Raw genomic sequence first — 7,927 nt, forward strand, 5'->3', positions numbered from 1 at the left:
AGTCAATCATTTGTAATCCTCCGTCTTTATAATATTTCACCATAGTTTGTCTTTTATTTTTTTGTGTTTGACTGTTATATGAATTTGAAAAATGAAGTGTTTAAGTACTGAACGGTGTTTTTGCTCGGGTTAGGTATTGCAATGAACAGATGTTTTATTTTGGGGATTATGAGAGATTTAAGAACTACTTCAAATCCACCAATCCATCGAAATCACTCATCAACATTTGAAATAGATATTTGACAAGTTAATCGAATTGTTTAGATCGGCTGTTCTTTTGTGCGCGCTTACATTTGTCACGCCATAATTATATTTCACAAGCTGGGCAGTACACTTTTTGTTGCTATTTAACCTTCATATATTTTGGAAGGATTTTTCATTTCCAGTCAACATTTTACCGATAAACGATATGCAATTAGCTCTGACGTCCAGCTTTCTACCGGATGTTTATTTTAATCAGTCAAATTCACCAATCCATCGAAATCACTCATCAACATTTGAAATAAATATTTGACAGATTATAAAAACTATTTCTAGTCACGTTCGCGGTATGTTCAGCGGAACAACTGACCGTGAGCTTGACACGTGTCAAGTACATCAAGAAATAAAAACGTGTTTGTCTGTTAGCAAATACATACATTTGGTCCGTGTAACCTGATTCGACAAGGGAAACCAGTTCCACAACTCATTTGTTTATATTTGCGGGAGAGGTTTTTGAAAGAGTGCTGGTCTGTTGGAAAATAATACATGCACGTGTACGGCCTATCGTCAAATAATACTAGTTATCAACAAATGAAATGTGTCGTTACATCAATTACGTGGTAGAATTTCTATTATATATCAATATTTGATACATTGAAAATATGTTTCATTCTGATACCTACCATACGTATTTGTTACCAGAGGTTGATACAACGTCATCAATAATATTCAACATCGTCTAAAACTTCAGCTCGATACAAACAGACTTACTTATACTTTGCGATACGCTCCATTATTATATTTTGTGTGATATCGATTTGGCATCGATCATTTAAAAAACATTTATTGGTTTTTCATGTTTATAGTCTGAGCATGCTGTAGACAATCTGCTGTTACAGAAAAATCATTACACTGGTTAGTTTAACCTGTATATGCTGTTGCCGCATTAGTGAGAGTTCCTCGGGTGAGTAAATACTGGCGGTCGGTTTATTCAATTAATTAATGTATAGTTGTATTATATTCTGTGTTTATGATTGATATTGGCTTGCGTATATTTAATGAAGTATATAACAGGATAAATGTGTAATTAATTTAAAATAGATAATTTGATTGGGATAAATATGGACATACTAAATGTTTACTTTGCGATCCAATTCAAAAAGGTCTATAATTCGCAAAGTGCAATGAATCAGACTCTTTTCTGTACCTATCAACTACGAAAAATACAACATGTATTCGGTGCTATAGATCAATAACCACATGCTACACGGTTAAGTCTAATTGACGTTCTCTTGCATGTAGAACATGTAGGGAAGCCTTTATAAACAGCAGGGACCATATCAGCGACAGTTCAGCGACAGATATTCCACAGGGACTTAGGACCATATCCGAAACAGTTCAGCGCCAGATATACCACTGGGACTTAGGACCATATTCGAAACAGTTCAGCGCCAGATATACCACTGGGACTTAGGACCATATTCGAAACAGTTAAGCGACAGATATACCACCAGTACTAACGGCCTTATTCGAGACAGTTCAGCGACAGATATACCACTGGGACTTAGGACCATATCCGAAACACTTAAGGGACAGATATACCACCAGGACTAACGGCCGTATTCAAAACAGTTAAGCGACAAATATACAACTGGGACTAACGGCCATATTCGAAACAGTTCAGCGACAGATATACCACTGGGACTTAGGACCATATTCGAAACAGTTAAGCGACAGATATACCACCAGGACTAACGGCCGTATTCAAAACAGTTAAGCGACAAATATACAACTGGGACTAACGGCCATATTCGAAACAGTTCGGCGACAGATATACCACCAGGACTAACGACCTTATCCGAAACAGTTCAGCGACATATATACCATTTGGATTAAGGGCAATATCAAATATAGTTCAGCGACAGATACCGCCGCTATATTCGAGACTCTTTAGCTTCAAAGAAACCACTGCTCTTAGGGACTATAGTCGAGATTTCTCAGCGGCAAATGAACCACTGGCCCCGAAGACACTATTCGAGACTTGTAAGCGCTAGATACAGCACAATTACTGAGTACTATACGCAAGACATGCCAGTGACATATGTAAATGTGACACCAACATATATGATCAGTGGCAATCTACAGATTTAAAGGCAAGTTGACAAAAAGGATTTTAATGGACAGGCAAGGTTATGAAGCTTCAAACAGAAAACAGGAAGACTGCAACTTCTTATGCATGACGAATGCAGAAGTAATTTTTCCAATAAGTGCAGAAATACGTGTGTAGCCTTTGTTGTCTTTATAAAACCGATCATAGATATACGTGAGTGAGATTTGAAATATCATGTTAAACACCAGTGCTTTATGAATGCATAAAAACATTATAAAAACTGTTTAGAGTGCAAAGTATCTGTACATACGAAATAGATAAAACCTTGCAGCATCCCTCACAACTAATTATGTCATTAGACATAACTGCTGTCAAAGTGCTCTATTTGACGTGTTGTTTTATAAGCATCGTGTATTTTGCACACAGTAACATACATGGCTGTTATAATGTTACGAAAGATAGACGGTTTAAAGGCTTTCGATACAATATTATCAAGAACATATCTTTTTCTCGTTGCGCAACAGAATGTTTTCTTAGATCCGAGTGTTTGTCAGTCTCGTATAACACGAACAATATACATTGCAAACTACATAGTTCAGATGACCTAGCATTTCCAGAGAGGCTATTGACGGATAACGTATCCATCTACATTGGAATGTATGCATGGAAGATGGTAAGTAAAACTATTATGCCTTCAGGTTCCGTTTCATACAGAACCATTGGATTTATATCTACCAGCGATATAACTTATCATGAGCATAGTTCTTGTATAGTCTTTCTTGCTTGCCTTCTTCCTAATGTAAACTTCTAAAACTGCCACAATCCTTCCTTAATTTCGTTGCAAATGCATTTCATCATATCAGTGCAAATGGCAGAAAATTCTTAACCGACAATTTGTTCAAAATGTTAAATACTCAAAATGCTATAAATGTACAAAACTACACCATGCAATCAAAGGACAAACAAAAACAACTTCAGATCTCAAATTGATATGAAATAATAACAGCAGTGAGTCGATGAAATACCAGCTCAGAGGGATTTACTTAATAAAAATTCAAAGACGCGACATTAAAAAAACCTTCATATAGTACTGTCGTAATATTCTGTGCATAAACGTTATTGTTACCAGTGTACGTAATTTTCATAATAATGCTTAGTGAATAATTTCCACATTTTGATACGTAACATTAAAACGTCATTTTATTGAAACGAAATGTAATTTTACATTTTCGGCTGTCATAGTAGTTAGCTATCTCTGAAGAGATAAACTGTATCCCGGAAGAGTTTCGCTGCAATTTAACTTTTGCCTCGCAAAGTAATCAAATATGAAGGGTGGAATTAACATATTGTGAATATAGATTTTACCAGTTTAGGGCATAGTTTTCCAGATATACAGCATGTTCAGGGAAAGTATTGTGCATAATATTAGCGCCTTATTATACAACATCAGTTTTAGAAAACGTTTCGGTGGCTATATTTGAATGATACTTTTTTATAATTTAATCACCTAATAAACTTTCAAACTTTTGATCAAACGTAAGCCAAAAGACCACCTTGAAATTGCATTGGAAAATGAATTATAGATTGATTTAGCTTCTAATTTAAGTGCACCTTGTATCCCGATTGCTCTTTATTAACTACTTTTAACGCATTCAAATAGTGAAAGCTACGTCAGAAGCATAATTAGAAAATACTGTGCAAAAATTGTGTTCAAGATTTTCGAATCCATTGTACGTGTATCATCCTAATTTATTTACTCTTTACAAAATACAAAATTAATAAATTACGTCCAGATTTTGGAAGTCTTTATTAAATTTTGATGAGCTAGAATTGTATCATTGATGTGTGCAAGTACACCGGACATATCGAGTATGTTATAGTGTATTCACATGGGGTTGTCACGTTGGTTATACTGGTTTACTAATAGTAGGAACAAATACATGAGGTGCTATTGGGAAATCACATTAATACTGATGTAATAAGTTCCTTTATGAAATAAATGAGAGTGAAGGACGACACATTGTTCTAGATGAAGGGTGCACTGTATATGAAACATGATATTGACCACAGCATTTACACCTTGGGTACTGTTGTATCACTTAATTAGGAGCTTTTAATCATGTATATGCATACATTTGATACTACATATAAAATGCTGGAATTATTTCAGCAATTTCACTTATCAATTGTATTTATGGACCATTCGACGCTTACTGTATATATGAATGCCATTATACATGACGTCATACATGTATGTACCTTGTTTGCCTTTATTGTAACAAAGCTATGGGAACGTCTAAGTTACCATCGCCATAATAGAAACAGGTCAAAAAAAATAAACATAGAACACTGGGCTTCAAAAATAATTTATACATTGTTTTAATAGTGGTAATCTGTATGTCATGTAAAACAGCCGAGTAAATGGACTGGATTAACATGACAGACAATGTGATATAGCGGTGCACTGTCGAGGATAATGTTTGGGATTACAACCTTTTTTTTTTATAATATTACATTCAAACTTGTGGTGGCGGATATGGTGTGTAAGAACATTTTGAATGGTTTTATATCAGGGCCCGTATTCATAAAACTGTCCTCATTCTCTAACGCAGATTCTGTGCTTAAGTCCAAATTATCTTTCTAATGATAAATAAAAGAAAAATCACAATTTTCCGTGATTTGGGAGAATTGTTAAAGAGAGAAGTAAAGCAGAAAGCTATTTAAAATGTTTACATCTGTCACATGATTTTATCGAGTTACAAAGAAACTGGTTTGAGCACAGAATCCGTGCTTAAGGGCCTGTCACACACTACCGATGTACCTCGCCGAGACTAAACTGGAGCAAAACATTAACAACGGCGAGAAAATCGACAGAACTCCAGCGAGAAAGCACTCGAAAAATCTAAATTAATACAACTTGTCTGTCACCTCAGTGTAACCGATGCGCCCTCAATGCTATACCGAGGCACCGCCGTTGTTCTACCGATGTGTCACCCGTTGACCTGAGCTATAGCGGAGTGTACCGTTACGCTGCCGATGTGCCACCGTTGACCGGAGCTAAAGCGGAGTGTACCGTTACGCTACCGATGTGCCACCGTTGACCGGGGCTATAGCGGAGTGTACCGTTACGCTGCCGATGTGCCACCGTTGACCGGAGCTATAGCGGATCGTACCGTTACGCTGCCGATGTGCCACCGTTGACCGGAGCTATAGCGGAGTGTACCGTTACGCTGCCGATGCTACGGTAGTACATCGTTATTATTTTGGCGGCGCATCATTACTACTTCGGTAGTATTCGGTAATACTACGGTATCACATCGGTACCAATACGGTACACATTTTTTTAGCTGACGATGTACTGCCGTTCTTGGTGATGTGATACCGGTGTGCTGCCGTACTAGTACCGATTCCCGAAAATCTCCAAATTTGTGCTCCGGTGTAGCTCCGGCGACCCAAATCGGCTAGTCGTGACAGGCCCTTTAAGTATGAGAACGGTTTCATGAATACGGGCCCTGGACTCATATAATTCCTGGGTGGCAGAATGTTTCACAGACGAATCCAGTATTTCAAGTATGATTCGGCAATATTCATTGTCGAAGGAGAAATGACATATTTGTGATTTGTGAAGGGGAGTTTGCAAAGGGGAGTTAACAAATTATCTATATTTTTTCTTTTTCAATTTATTCGAACTCACTGATAATTTTGTAAAACATGACCAGAGAAAAATGGTTTCTGTGGGTTTTAAGTAAAGTTTGCATACTTATTCAATAATGTAACATGTTTATTCCAATCCACTTACAGACAGATGCACTTGGTGAGTGCGCTTCGAGACCCTGTCCTGTACGGACAAGGTGTACGCCATTAAGAAACCAGAACTATACTTGTGTAATAACAGGTCAGTAAGAACTACATCTTCAATTAGATTTATCAGTTTAGATATATGTTATATCTTGAAACGTTGCTTCACGTTTAACATGTACGTTGTTTGTGTATAAACAACACTTTGATATTAGCAACAACTAGTTAAAATACATACAAACGACAAGAAACCAACTCCTAGACAGTAAGCATACATAAGGTTATTTCTGCTTTAGATATACTCTGACTACTACTTTTCACAAGAAGTAAAACACAAATTGTATTGTAGGTCTGTATCATCAATGATCCAATCAGTTTATTACATGTAGTCTAAGACTGTTGGCGTCTCTGATGTGTTTCGAAGTTTGTTAAGGTAGAGCTCTTTAACTAGTGATGTTCCAATCCGCGAGTTCGACGTAATTAAACGCAAACGATGATTGAATTACTAGTAACAGCTGGTAAAAGGATACTTGTCAATGATTTTTCAGAGTGTGACGTGGGCGTAAAAATTCCACACCTTACTGGTAGCTGGAATGTTAGAAACGTGGGACGGACTAAATCAATCAGTTGTTCATCCAACTATTATCTGAACGGATCACAGATCAAAAGTACATGTTTACCAACCGGTACTTGGTCATATACGGACTCAATTGAAGCAGAATGTTTGCCAAACCCATGAACAACATTAGAATTAAAGATTTGTATACTACTTGTTAGACCACTTCAATAAAGGTTGTTCACCTGTTGTTTGTTATTGTGGTTCTTGTTTATTATTTTGGGTGATTATGAGAGGTTGAAATCTATTAGAGCTATATTGTACTCGAATATTTTATTTACTATGTAAATTTATTCATATCTCATCTCAATCGGTTGATGAAGTTTTATAATTAATCCTAAGTGAGAAGATGTCTAATTTGGTGTTTTATAAAATTTCACTGAGAGATCAATATAAACGGACATTTAACGACAATTACATGTCATTATTCCTTACATTACTAAAATTGATATGGCAGAGAATGCTTGTGAAATTTTTCAAGCGAGTGTAAATGAAAAGTGATCTGCCTAAATTATCCTCTCAGGGCTTGGTCGTATATTGATTGGCCCATGTGATTATACTGTATAACATGAAATGTTCGTTGTGTATAAACGTTAGTGATTTTCGTGGTTGCAATTGAAACCACGACAATATCTACCACGATTTTGAATGATATACGTGTCTACTGTTTGTTAATATAGGATATCCAAGAAAGTTTGTACCACGAAACAATCTAGATGGCTTCAAACCACGAAGGAAAGTACCAACGAACATAAATATGTTTGATCCAACAACCAAAATAGATTAGTTTATTCTCAACGTCGATGGTGGCTGGGGTTAGTTCTCTACGTACAGCATACCAGTAATCATACCTTTAAGTTGCTTAACTAGCGAGCTTAACACATTGCGTAGATGTACTTCGTTAGACACTAAAAAGCCAATAGTGATTAAAGTATCCGTTACAGCTCTGAACTCTTCCGTGTCAATGTTTTCAGAATGTGAGGCTAGCGTGAAATCCCATACCTCTCTGGCTAGATTAATACATTTGCGGAACAGAAAAAATCACTCCGTCGTTCACGAACCTGTTTTTCTAAACGGATCATCGATCTTAGAGACATGACAACCAAACGGTAATTTGCCGAATACAGCCGAGTATCTTTCACTAATCAGGTGTGCCTGAATTGTTTATGTTCGCGTTGCTGGAACTAAAACCTTTTCATTTC

The 7,927-nt window shown here is 36.6% G+C and overlaps 1 long non-coding RNA gene across 1 annotated transcript; it reads left to right on the forward strand.

Annotated features, from left to right (window-relative positions):
• The first annotated feature begins 2,763 nt into the window (after positions 1-2,763).
• On the forward strand, positions 2,764-6,878 carry LOC110447296. The gene is made up of 3 exons (XR_002462577.1): positions 2,764-2,984; positions 6,113-6,206; positions 6,658-6,878. It is a non-coding gene; the product is annotated as an uncharacterized LOC110447296 (long non-coding RNA).
• The last annotated feature ends 1,049 nt before the right edge of the window (positions 6,879-7,927 follow it).

Source organism: Mizuhopecten yessoensis, unplaced genomic scaffold, assembly GCF_002113885.1.
Source record: "Mizuhopecten yessoensis strain PY_sf001 unplaced genomic scaffold, ASM211388v2 scaffold3281, whole genome shotgun sequence".
Lineage (NCBI taxonomy): Eukaryota > Metazoa > Mollusca > Bivalvia > Pectinida > Pectinidae > Mizuhopecten > Mizuhopecten yessoensis.